This window comes from Melospiza georgiana, chromosome 4 (genome assembly GCF_028018845.1).
Source record: "Melospiza georgiana isolate bMelGeo1 chromosome 4, bMelGeo1.pri, whole genome shotgun sequence".
NCBI lineage: Eukaryota > Metazoa > Chordata > Aves > Passeriformes > Passerellidae > Melospiza > Melospiza georgiana.
In genome coordinates this window covers 56,190,716-56,205,371 of record NC_080433.1, presented here as the reverse complement: position 1 = coordinate 56,205,371, position 14,656 = coordinate 56,190,716, and positions in this window count along the sequence as shown.

Sequence of the window (14,656 nt, the reverse complement as noted above, 5' to 3'; positions counted from 1 at the left end):
CCTTGGTTTTCATTTCACTAGCAAGGAAAAAGGATAGCAGTGATATGCGGAAAAAACGCCTAAACCACAAGTTGTTGATGACCTGCTGCTTATTATTTCAACATATTCACTTACTATCAGCTAATTGAGGAAGGCAAAAATCACACAATTCAACAAGTGAAATACAGAAGTTCAACCTGACATCCATTCAATTATGATTTTGAACAACATAAAATAGCAAATGCACAGAGGAATCTTTTTTTTAAATTTAAAACATTATTGATAAGTGTTATCCCCTTCTACATGGGTAGCTGTATATTCCCCTGTCTCCATAGGGATGTCAATTGAATTTCAATTTATCGGCTCTACATTTCTTTTTGTATTACTTTGATGTATAGATTAACCTGTCAGACTTAACCCCAAGTCTTTGACCTCTACTCTCCATTAGGTACTTCAGGATTTTTTTCTACAATGGCATCTACACAAAACCTGTGGTGGAGAGGTTGTGGTGCAGTTTGGGAGAGCTAATTATAATTAATTAATCAATTTATTAACGCTTTGGAACATTCAAGTTTTATGGTGACTCCCTAAGTAACCTCATTATCTTATTTTCATTACCTTCTTCTTATCTATTCCCTTCTTTATTTTTGTGTCAGGTCTGCTTGCTGCATCCAGTTCCAAATTAGATTCTTCAGGGCAGGGACAATGTCAGACCTTGTTTGTACAGTAGCCAGTGAGTTTAGGCCTTATCTTGACTGGAGCTTTTGGATACAACTGTAATTAATTATCATTTACAGCTGAGACAGAGAAATGTTAAATGCTTTGTTCAGGGTGTCAAAGCAAGTCAGCAGCACAGCTGCAAATGAAACCCAGATGGCATCTTTCTTTACTCCAACTGCAAGACCACTGCTTGTTCTGAGGTACTTCTGCTCTGAAAGAAATGCTCTGAAATATTACAAAATATTCCCAAGAAGGATGGTGGGTTTTTATTTCCACAGACTTCTCAGGGTAAAAGGCTTCAGATACCTCTTTTGATAAAATACCGATCTTTTTTTAATCTATAATTACAGAAACCTCTTTTTGACATGAAATAACTTCTTGCCTATTCTTAGTAAAATCTCTTTGTTTTATTCTATCCAAAAAATTTTCATTATGGCATGGAGATATGGAAGATTTAGAAGATTGAGATAATGTGCCATAACAATTTGGCCCTGGAAAGGGGACTGGTAGCTGGTGGAGTAGAGGTGTTGTGCTTTAGGGGTATTGCAGGCAGGAGTGGCTGCTCTTAGATATACCTTTGCAACATTTAAGATTATAAACACTCATACAGGACAATCCTAATTCAGGAATTATTCTTATCTGTTGGTAGTTTAGTTCTACACCTTCAAGAACTTAAAGCCATATAAGATAAGTGTTCAGCCAGAGATAGAAATCCTTCGTTGAACTTTGAATTCACTGAGCTATGTAGCTGAATCCATTCAGCTGTTGCCTTTCTAAATCATGAGCTACAGACTACCATAATCAAATCTTTTCTATTGTTTCTACCATCAAAAACAAGCTTGAGAGAGTGACTGTAGTGTTCTTAGTAATTAGTTGGAAGGAGACAGACTTGTCAAAGGTAAACAACAAATAAGAATATACACGAAAATTAGAGAGTTTATATGCATCTGCATGAGTGACTGCCATGTAGTGTGCTTTTTCAGGGATAGGGCAGAAACGCTTTTTGATCAAACCAGTTCCGGAAAAGAAACATTTTTTAAAACAAAGCTTTCAAGTCAGTTTTAGAAAAACCATAAAGATTTTAGGAGAATTTTTAGAATCTTTAGATCTTAGATTATAAAAAAATAAAGAAATTGTATAAAACACCCTAAAATATGTGAATAAAATTAATTATAAAGCTGAACTTCAGATACAGATATTAAATCTAACTCCTACAGTGTCAATAAAAGAAATACACACATCCAAATCTGCTTTTGACAAAACAAAAAAAAAAAAACCCAAAATAAACCCTTAGCAATTTGTAGATATCTAAAATCACCAGGTATTTCCTTCAGTGTTTCAAAGCTTCCTAGATTCCAATGTTTCTCCGGTGGGCATGCCCAGGGCACTCTGCCCTGCAACTGGGAATCTCCTGCCTGTCCTCTGAGTGTTGGTCTACCTTACTCAGCATGGCATATCCCAGTGCTGACCCTCCTGAAGTCCAATATGCAGGAGAGATATCGAAGGCTGTGGCGACACAAGTCTCTCAGTCCCAAATGAGAGGGATTTTTTGAATATAATCTGACAGTTGTCCTAACACAGCACACTTGGTTTGGCATCATGGGTTGGCTTTGAAACATGTGGATTTTATTCCGTTCAAATGAAAGTAAATAGGAATATATGGCCTAGGAGTCCACCAAGATTTGCACACCTGATGTTACAGGAAACTAAGGGTTTGTAAGTTACAGCTTGCTCTTACCTCATTGGCTTGGAGTAGGCACATTTGAGTCTTCCCACTTGAACACTGATATCTGTCTAGCATGCCTGCCTTATTGATCCTAATCTGACTCTCCTGAAATTTTCTGACATGGCCAGGCTGCTAAAAATATATCTACTTTTCCAAACAAAAGTGCTACTGACTGTATCCTATGTATTAACAACTAGTTCTGCTTTGGTTTTCTGTTTGATATTTGTTGTTTTTTTGTTTTTCTTATGATAGCTGAGGGACCTTATTTCAGAAGAGTATCTACTTCTATGTTTTAGCTAACTAATTACAGGAATAATATTCTTCTAGGCTAATTCTCTTCCTGAAACCGGAAGGAATTTACCCTGGCTACATCATGACAATGAATAGCCAGTTCCTATTTCTAGTTCCAAACAATGTATTTCTGCTGAAAAAATCACGTCTGTCAGCTCTATTGAACAGGCTCTACAGCTTAACATAGATTTTTAACTTCAGTGCTGGATCCACCAAGTCTCATTGCCCTCTCAGTATTGTCTCTCTCCTTGCTCCTGTATCACAAGGCCATTTCATAAATGAATATATTTTGTTTTTCTAGCTCCTTAGATAATCTCTACTTGCAGAATCACAAATTCATGCCAACTTTTTTTTTTTTACAGATCACAGCCTTCTACTAATATTCTGCTAAACATATTCAGTCTTATTTTTGGGTCATTTTCGTTATCCTTCTTATTTCTCTAGGTTGTGGCTACTTACATCCCTTCTTTATAATCTTTCTTTGAAGGTATTTATAGCCTCATATCATGTCCTGCATTAATCTTTCCTATTCTCAAGTATATAAAATTGGATGCCTCATCTCTTCGCTTACATCTTTTTGTCCAGTGTGGAGCTCTTTTTTTCACTGCCATTTGTTTGCATTTCACATGTAAACTTAGTTGCTTTTATATAAAAAATTTCTGCGGAATTTAATCTTGTGTTGAGTTGGCCCTGGCTAGATGCCAATTGCCCACCAAAGCCCCTTTTTTACACTTCTCCTCAACTGGACAGGGGAGAGAAAATACAGTGAAAGGCTCCTGTGTCAGAGTAAGGACAGAGAAACTTCACTCATTGATTTCCACCCTGGTAAAAAGGGGCAAAACCTATTTGATTGCGAAAATAAATATAATTTTTTTCCAATCAAATCGGAGCAGCATAATAAAAAATAAAACCAAATAATGAAGCACCTCCTCCTCACCCCTCGCTCTTTCTCAGGCTCAATTTCACTTCCAACATTCTCTACCTCATCACCCCCCAGCAGCACAGGAGGACTGGGAACAGGAGTAGCGGCCTGTTTCTCACATATTGTATCCCCCACTGCTTCCTTCTCAGGGGAAGGACTCTTCACACTCTTCCCCTACTGTTACTCCCACAGGAGAGACTCCTTCATGAATTTGTAGTTTTACTGCTCCCGTATGGGTCCCTTCCACAGGGTGCAGTCCTTCAGTAACCAACTATTCCAGTGGGAATTCCTCCATGGGACCACAGGTGCTGCCAGGAGCCTGCTCCAGCATGGCCTTCTCATGGGGTCACAGCCTTCCTCAGGCCTCCACCTGCTCCAGCATGGGGTCCCCCACAGGCTGCAGGTGGATCTCTGCTCCCCCATGGCTCTCCATGGACTGCAAGAGGAGAACCAGCTACATCAGGGCCTCAATCATTGGTCTTGCCTGGTAAATCTCCTCTCCCTCCTTTTTCACTGGTCTGAAAAGTTGTTTCTCTCACACAGTCTCACTCACTCCTCTCTTCCTGCTGTTGCTGTGCAGTTTTGTTTCCCTCACCTTTCTAAACTGCATTATCCCAGAAGTGCTACCGCTGTCACTGCAGGGCTCAGCCTTGGCTGGTGGTGGGTCTGTCTTGGAGGTGGCTGGCATTGACTCCATCAGGCTTGGGGAAAGCCTCTGGCAGCTTCTCGCAGGCCTATTCTTACAGTCCCCTTACTACCAAAACCTTGCCATGCAAACCCTTTCAACCTTTTGAAAAAAAGATTAAATAATTTTGAATCTTTGTACAGCTAACATTCCATCTCTCAGGCTAATCCTTATCTGAAAGACCACAGATAGAGGGAATACCTAGATAGTATTTATATAATACTCCTTTCGATCCTTAAGTGATTTCCAGAAAGTTATAAACAGGTAAATCTGTCCATAGATTATGGTAATTTGAGTCTAGTATTTTTTAACCTGTATTTCTGAGGAATGGATATTATTCAATCAGGTTCCACATGTCTGCACTTCTTTGTCTGTCTGCTCCTCTCCAGTAATTCTCTAATCTGCTGGCAATTTTACTTTCAGACACATTCGAGAGAGGAGTAGAATCATGATAAGTATGTTATTTCTTTAAGAAATAAAAACAATCACTTGATGAAAACAAGTGATTGGGTAGAAAAGATGGAGAAATTTACTAACTTTATGTTTACAAAGGAGAGAGCTTTACAATAAGATAGCACGGTTTTATTAGACACCAGAGAGCCTTGTTTGCATTCGTTGTTTCTGTCTCACACAGTTTCCCTCACATTTGATAATGCAAAACCCCTAAATGAAATTTTCCCAATGCCTAATTTTCTTAACTGCAGCTGTTCCCTCTGGATTTTCTATGCTGTAAAAATGTAAAAGGGCATGAGTTTATTCTGCAATCCAGTATAATTCAGTTAAGAATTATCAGTCAACCACAAGATACAAATCTATTTGCAATCAACGTATTTATTATTTCTTGTGATGCTTATTGTGTATATTTGTCACCCTTGTTATTTTTTTGGATTTGCTATTTTTCAGATAGCTGTCATCTACCCTTTTTTTTTGTCACATTTGATTGATAATTATGTTGACTCTCCCCTCAAATGAAACTCTGTTTGAGATACATTGTCCCCACATTTTCGGACTTGTGCTGTTATTTGGAAAAGATGTCAACCATTTGCTCCTGTTTGATATCATGTCTGTTCCAGTTCCCCAGTTCATGCCCCACTTGCTCCACACTAATTAACACAAGAAATGGAAGAGGTGTTTGCTTTGTAAAGAAGTTGAAAAATTCTACTTTTAACCTGATTCTTGCTTAACTTCTGCCCTTAGTTTCCAACTTTGGGTGTGTTATATATAATGTAAACCCTGATTGCAAGGATATACAGTCCCCCCTGTTTTGTGTGGAAACCATTTTTTGCATGGTAGAAACTGTAAAAGAGCTAAACAGCCAAAATGTCTGGACTGCATGGCAAATTGGATTACTGAAAATGTGCATGTTTGGAGCTAGACTGGCTAATGAAAGTAATTCAAGAGATGAGTTTGGACTTTAGCCAGCCCTCTCAGGGACTCAGTGCTAGATACACAAAAGGACACTGGCACTGACTGCCACTGCAGGTACCTAACTCCAAGCTGAACTCTCAGGTTGCTTGCTCAGTTTTAGCACTTCAGGCTCAAGCTGCTGAGGTTATCACCTGTACATTTCTTCCTGGATTCAGGGACTGGATGCTGGATATGCTTAGAAGAACTTGTGTTCTGGAACTGCATTTTCTATTTAATTTTGCATAGGTCTGTCTGCCCAGCATGCTGACTACAGTGTTTTCAGCCCAAGTTTCCATTAAAGCCCTTGATCTTAAACTTGCAGTATTTCAGTATATGTAACAGAGTACTTAAAATACTAAGAACTGCAATGTGGCACATCAGTCTCCCAGGAGGATTTAACTCTGAATTAGTAAACAGACAGTTGCCAAAAAGTGAGATCTGCAATGGTCTTTGGGTACATTTCAGACCTGAAAATTTGCCAAACAAACCCCATGGGGCCCCTCTATCTGCTGTTTTAGAACCCTACAGGTTTGTCTGCATTTAGAAGTGCTTGTCTACATTTAGCAGTCTTCCTTCACATGCAGCAATAGAACATGTTAAGCTTTGTTGATGTAGTTCTTCATACAGCTGGATGGCACTTGGAGATGAAATTATAGAGCATTACAAACTCAAGGCCCCTGTGGCCCATACCCTCTACATGGCTTCACTCTGGATCTTCACAGCTGTCACTTTGAAGCAATACCTACCCCAAATGCACAAAGAGGTGGAAAAATGGACAAAAATATCAAACACAAATCCATTCTTAAAACATAAGTTATGGTTTACTTGAGTAAGCCGTAGTGACTATACACCTATGAGTTTAACTGGCTCAATTAATAAAGTAATTTGAAGAGTTTCAAACTTCAGTGAGATCTATTAGTGTCAGTTGTGGCTTTATTATTATTTCTGATGCAACCACTCAGTCATGTTCTATCACATGCTCCTTCCCTTGAGCATGGCACTGTGCAGCCATTCCACACCTATCCCTTACAAAGTGATTTCCTAAGTCCACACTTGGTGCTTGACTTTACAGGCAAGACACAATAAATATCCACAATTACAGGACTGCTGAGGAAGAAAAGGATCAAAAAACAGCAAGGGACCAAAACTAAGCCAGCCAACAGGAAATATGGTTGTATCTGGAGTATCACCCAAGTTCTCAGTTTAAGCACTGACCCCAGAGTTTATGTGAGATTGGCAGAGCCTTAAATTCTCCTACTGCCCCAAAGGCAGTTTTCCACTGATTTGTAAACTCAGTAATTTCTTGTGAGAGCAGGGCTACAGATGGTACTACAACCATTTGACTAATATGTAATCTTCCTTCATAACATCATTTTATAACAAAAAGCTAAATGATGTTTATAACATCATTTAGTGCTTTTCTGTTCTCACCTCCCTTGCACCATCCATAGTTTTCAGAGGAAATTTATATAGTCATTGCAGTTTGTTATGCTAAAATATTTTCAAGGATTTCTCTGAATTTGTATGACAAGGAGTTTGTAGGACTCTGGTACGTTATTTATTTATTAGTTTTGAATTTTAGATCAGCATTATGGATCTTTATATTTAGCCTGCCCAAGATGATCTCACTTCTAAAAGTGGAAAATTATAATACTTAAGCTATAAACATGCACTTTCTGACTAGAACATAGAGGTTCAATAATTTTCAGAGGTAAAATTTATAGCAGTTCTCACTTTGGGTGTAAATGCCTAAATTCTTCCAAAATTGCACTTCAGATGCTTATCTCTTTTTTCATATCCATGTGCTTCAGAAACCTGATAATCCTCTCATACTTATCTTTCATTGCCAAGAGCCAATAACTTGCTTTTAAATAGTACTTGCTGTACTGTCCAACTTATCTATATTCCAGTACCTAGTCAACTTCTTGGGAATTTGAGAGGTACCAGGTTCCAAGTAGGGTCAGAGCATATCCTCAGTATTAGATCCAAAAGGACACTCTTCCCTATATTTTAAAAAATCCCACTTAGTTTCCTTTATTTCAAATTGAAATAGAGGTTCAACAAATTGTTAGCCAGCATCAATACTTTGTTTGAACACAGAAACACAGAATCAACACTTTGAAAATCCCCTTGGTAGAAGAGTGTTTATAAGTACTTTGATACTGCAGCAGTGGTTGCAATGGAGAAGGATTTGTTGGCATGTCACCTGTATCTTAGGAAATATCTTTTGTATCTGCATAATGGGCATGACTATTCTCTTTAATCTCTTTAAAATTTTGCCTTTGGTGCCCAAGCACAATTAGTGAGTCTTCTGCACTTTCCATGGCTGAGATAACAAAGTTGTCATTAGAAATAAGATGGATTCCAGTAGTGACCACAGTGATACTGCCTGGCACTCCTAGATAATGCTCTCCCCTGAGAAGCTTTACCCTAGTAATTACTTTCTTCTCCCTTTTGTCAACCTATTTGAAATCTATCAGTTTAATGAGTATTTATATCAAAGTCAGCAAATCTGTATTAGGTAGCACTTTGTATAATGTCTTATTTTAGTCCATTATCCATGTTACTCTATCCTATCTACACAGGCTTCATTCCTACAATTTGATCCACGTTGACCAAACCCTTTGTTCATGCAGAGCCCCTTGGACTCCACCACCATTCCATATGGACCTAAGACTCCATCTGCATGGTTAAGTGATGAGATCTGGGTCAGTAATTACAACACAGAAAGTGATTAGATTTTTTTAAAGCATTGACTATTTTTAATAAGCTTACTTTTAATTATTAATTGGAATCTCCCTAAATATTCGCATATTGATTCCCTTGTATGCCTGAATATTATGCCTAGAATCCATGAAAAATTAATTGGCCAGATTTTTCCCAGTTCTTTCTTCCTGCCATATAGGGTTATTTTTAGTCTCTGAATCCCTAGCTTGATTAACATTATCTGCAAAAGTTCAAAAAGTCCTTTGGATAGTTCCTTAAAATATTCAGGTGCACCATTTTTAAATGTTCAGATGCATCTTAATTTTGTGCAATAGTGGTTAGTAAGCAGAGACATTATTACAGGGCACATTAAGAGAGATCATCATCAAAGATGTTCAAGTCAGTGAACTGCAACTTGCAGGGTCAAGTACTGGCCCTACAATTAGAACCTGCATATTTTTATTAGTATTAACAAAGCTCATGAATGCTTTTATCATTTGAACTATTTAGCCCCAGTCAGGACAAAGGCCTTGTTCTTGGTAAAATGCAGATGAGGAAACAACCCCTCTCAACAGGCTCAAGCTCATCATGAATGCTGAATGTGGCTAGATCATTCATTTGGTAGACATTCCAGATAGGGAAGGATTACAGTAAAGAAAAGGGCTTTCTCCTTAGGAAAAAAAGCTCTGACTGAACCAAGGTAGAAACTTTGGGACGATGACCAAACCTTTTAATTTGATGGCAAGGACTATCTTAGCCTCTCCTGACACAAATGGAGCTCACTGCTGGTTTCAGTCTGCAAGGAAGATAGTCATCTCTGGTGGTGACAAAAGGAATCCATGGAGGAATACTGCAGAAACCACTGTGAGACATGTATGTTCCCCCTGGCAAAGAACGGCCAGAGAAAGATCACAACCTCTGCAGATCAACAGCAGGCAGTGCAATGACCTTCAGTGTGAGGAGAAGACAAATGTGGGGGCAATGATTTTTCATTTTTAATTGCTTTGTGCATATTTGGGAATGGTCCATGCAAAGATGATCATCAGTCTTCTCCTCTTTGCCATGGTCCACACATGGATGCAATTGTATTCACACAGCAGGTTGCAAGTCCAAGCCTGTAAATACATTTAGTAAGTTACAGGCGGACATAAACTAAAACCATGTGTATTTTCTTTTGAGGCAATCAGCTTCAGTAGTGTTGTCAGCACCTCTGAGAGCCCGCCCCAGGTGTAGACGGCCTTATTCACTATAAACACATTCAGTGAAATAATTCTGATGTTATCCATTTATGAGGATGTTAAGAGGCATGACACCACCCAGTTCTTAGGTGTTTCACTGAGGAATTTTTGGAACCTGATTACATAGAAAGGGCTTTCACTGGAAAATCTTGAAGTAATTTTTCTAGGATAAGTTTTTGTGCTGTTATATATGAAGATTTATTCATGAAGAGACACACTCAGCTACAAGCAGCAAGCAAGTGCAAAGATTTTTCCCTGCTTCAGATGCCAAAGTAAAGCCTTATTAGGACAGACACTGGCTTCTGGATGGCAGGACACTTGATCTTGGAAAAGTCAGATCTATGAGCTAGTAATCTAGACTCAAATCCTCAAAAGTAGTTTCAGTAGTTTCAGTTCAGTTTTTCAATGTGAAAGCCCATAGACATCCTATGAGTTTCACTAAGAAAGGCTTAGGTTTTTAGGCTCATGAGGTAATCAAGGGAACGTTTAATTTCACCAAGAATGTAAACATCTAAATTTATCAAAATATTTCACAAGATCCCATCCTACATACAGGACATTTATAATGGTCTCACAGAGCATGTGGGTTTTTTAACAATTCTTTTAAAGCATACAATATTCTGTGACTGCAAATAGCCTAGAGGAACCCAAGCCTTCTCTGTACTAAATATCTTAATAACTTCTTACAAATTGATCATATATTTCATGTAGAAGAATACTCCCTCTTAAAAAGGGGAAAGATTGACCTTTGTTGTTTTCTTACTGTGGACTTGCCTTTACCACACAGATATGTCATTACTCTTTGTCACAGGCAAAATAGTCCTAACTCTTGGCATTTTAATTAATTAATGAAACTTATTGACTAGAAGCACAATCTTTGTGTTATTGAATTGAGTAAACATCATTTTAATTGTATATTAGGTGAACATCTCTTTCAACAGGTTCACCTTCTGTCAAACAGCCCTACCCCTCCCTTACCAGCCTCAGGTCCTCTTTTTTCTTTGTATGGTCCGCTTAGTCTATCCCAGCTCCTTTGGTGAGGTGTTGAGGGGTAGAAGTGGTTGCAGACACTGTGTGATGGCTAATTTCAGATTCTCGGTTCTTCCTGGCGTTGCTCTGCTCCAGAAAGGTTTACCATGGGCTACAACCCCTCGGGGGTTTCTCTGCCCTGAGTTTCCTGTGAGCCTCTGTCCCTCAGAGGTGACCTCCTCTGACACAGAGCTCCTTCTCTGAAATTGCATCCTGAGCTATGCCTCCAGCAATGTCTCCTTCAATGTATCTTCTCCATTTCTTCTTCCACACAGCAGCATACTTGAAATTTCATACTTTTGAAACCTGTTTTAGCAGAGGAGCCATGCTCTTCTGTGACTTACTGAATTTTTACCACATGATGGAGTGCTAACACTTGCTTCAGGGCAACTGAGCCCAGCTGTGGAAAGCAAAAGAGAGTTTGTGGCATATTCCCTCAGAAGGCACTCTGCAGCATCATGTCAAAACCCTGCAATTTCTGCCCAGCATTTCAATGAAGAATGCCCAGCATTTTCAATGCTCTTTTAAAGACCATCCAAAGAAGTAAGAAAAACTTGAAGAAAAGGGGTGAGAGAAGATTTGAAAAAAATAGAGAAATCAAGGCTTCAGGAATGAGGGTTTGAAAATCAGGATACCATGTACCTAAGACAAGTTCCAGTTTGGTAAACAGAAAACCTAAACCACAGTCGCAGCTCAAAAGATGAGTTGTGGACAGAAAAAGATAAAGCTTAAGATTCAATGGCTCATTAGCAAGGAATATGAAGTTATTTGAAATTATGGTGGGCCAAACCATTATTCTTTATCTCCTTTCTTCCTCTTGCTACGCATTTCACACCACAGATAAAGGGTTAAATTGTCAAAAAGGGATTATATCTTATGATTTTAAGGCAAACTTCCAGACAGTTGCCTCTTCCCATTCACCAACCCACAGTACACTGTATCTCAATGGAAGAAAACTAAACCCGAAGATAGATGATGGAAATCAATGAGAAGAACAGTAGAGCTGAAAGGAGTTTCCTTTTATTAAAGGTGTTTGTGGTGTAATTTCTTTTCCAGAAAGCGTTAAAAGAAAACTGACAAAATGCATATATCTCTTGTTGGTGAGGGCATCTGGCCAAGACACCTCTTCTTGAAACCTTCTTTCATCTGTGTTTACATTCTTCATGAAAAATAGCCACAGACAGACAGAGTCGATCTGCAAGTCAGAAGTTCACGTCTCACGCTGTCATGGGTAGTTGCTGATATACTAAAAATACCAAGGTGAGGGATTAAATAAAAGAGAATATTTAAAAAGAGAGTATTATCCCTTGGTTAAAGTACTCTTCCACTGCAGAAAAGATCTCACTATAAACCACAGCAGGAAGAAGGTAAAGGAGGAAGAAGAATTTAGTGTATTCCTGATTTGAACCCATACTTTTCTCTCATTGAAGGGGAAGGAGAACCTCTGCTTTTTGATGGACAGACATGCTCTGCAAATGATTATTGTGATGGATCTGTCAAGCAAAAAAGGTGGAAGAACACATGATTTGTGAATCTTTTGTGAATCTAAGCATGAATTGGTGCTTCAGGAAATTGAGCACTGACTAGGCAAGAGAAATTTTGCTCGTATACACCTATCAAAACTTGGATACCGAAAAGACTTCACTGGAGAAAACTTATCCTGTCATAGACACTTGATAAATTGAAGGAATTTTGAGTGCTAATGATAAGTATTAAACTGCATGCTCAGAGACTTATTAGAGCCTCTAAATGATTCTTGAACACCTACCACAAAGTGGTAGGTACAACAGGCAGCCATAAGATACAAGCAGAACTGAGTTTTTAAGTGACATAGCATATAGACAGAAAAGGGATTACGTAGTGAAGAAGACAGATGGAGTGAACAATTGAATGACATTTACTAAACAGGAGAGGAAAGCGATAGGGAAAAGGGACAGCTGTAATGAACACATACATGTAGGATGGTGTGCTAGATTTAAAGGACATCTGGTGTAAGGGACAGCTGAAGTGTATGAGTGACATGCCCTAGATATGCGGTTGGAAGTTCTGTGCCTGAGTGACAGCTGGCTTAGCTATCATGGGTGACATGTCCTCCACAGAGGAATACAGTGCTGGATACAAGTGACAGCTAGTGTGTACTTTATGAGTGAAAAATCTTTGTTACAGCAGGCAAATATGAGGAAAAATTATCGGGGGTGCCTGAGCAACATGTTCCTCACCAAAGAAGGAAGAGTTAGACGCAACACAAAGGTGCAATGCGTAGGTAACACGACCTAGAAGGGGAAAAGAGCAGTAAGGGGACCAGTGCAATAGGACGAGATTGGATTAAAGAATCCTGGCTTTAGGGAGATATCCTAAGTGTAATGTATGACATGAGTGTACAATTGTTACACCGCTGACTGAAAGTGCTGTCAGGGGCCAAACCAGCTGGCTGCAGCCAACACTGATGTAGCCATAGTCCTTGATCTTTCTGGTGCTCCCTTGAAGTGGGTCAAATTTTCCATGGGGACCATAATGGGGATTTCTATAAGCATAAACCCAGTTTTTAGTGGTGTTGCTGTATTTTGTAGTTATTTGGACATTTGAAAAGAATGAACTAAGATACATCAAAGTTGTCAACACTGAACACTGTATTTGGGAGTCATCTTTAAACTCTTTTTTTTTTTTCCATTTGACATTCTACAAGGGTAGATAAGCAAAGACACTAGTTTTTGGTCTTAGAGGATTTTTCATATTAATCTCCTCACTCAAGAGAATATTTCTGAAGACTCATGCAGCTGCTCTGTGATCATGAGGTGGGAAGCCCTGACAAGCAATATTTGAAAAGAGTCCTTACTTTACTGAGACTTTCTCTCTTTGTGTGTATGTCCAATCCATACTAGCTCACAGATACTTAGGTTCTCTGGTCTTATATTTTATGTATCCATATATTCAAAATTGCACACACATGCACACGCACACAGACATAGATATACATGTATATTTGCGTACTTATATATATAAATATATACAATTTTTTTGTGTCTTGGTAAAATATAGAAGAATTAGCCATACTGTGAATTATTATAGCTAAACACAATCAGAAAAATACTATAGAAGTTCAAAAGTCTTCAAGCAGACATCCAGACTCATAAGCTAGGCTTAAAATCTACAGGATATAAATAACAAAAAAAAACTGTATGAGGCTACATTTCATTCACCCAACTAAGAGGGTATTTTCAGGTTTGTAGTATTCATACTGCCTTTTATCTTATAAGGACTAGAAACTTATTTTCTTTTAATGAAAACATCAAGCCCCAGTGAATTGTATGACTTCAGGAGCCTGGGATTAAGAAAAATATGAAGCATCATTAGACATATAATAAAATCCCTGTGATAGAATCACCTGAACTAGCAACTGTGAGAAGGAAGGACAACTTTAATTTAACCCTGGAGTGTGATGCAACACAGTCCCACAACACAGGTCACATCTGTGAGGCAGAACTTAGCTTTCAACGATACTCAAATTCTCTTTTATTGAATATTCTTTGTAAGCATATTGCAGGTTTGGCCTATGGAAAAATATACTGTGAGTGCAGCATTGTAGAATACTGTATAGGAAATGACAGGTTATAAAATGCTTAATCAATCAGTCTCTCCACACAAATTTCACCAAACACTGTTACTGGTGATCATCTTATACACTTATTAAAAGAAAAATGCTTGTTCTTACACCTGGGGATAGCTTTTATCTTGAACTGAATAGATTCTATGAAGGTAAGGCTTAGGTATAGAAAAGTAGATGAAACTCTGACTGTTTTCTCCCAAGTAGGTAGGAAAGAGCCAGAGCCTGGGCATCCTACCTACATCCACATATTTGATGATAAGAATATGTAAGAATGAAGCAGTAGAGGCTTTCTGTTGACACAGTAATCAAAGGGTTCTTTGGAACTCAGAGGTGCCTGCTAGAGTAG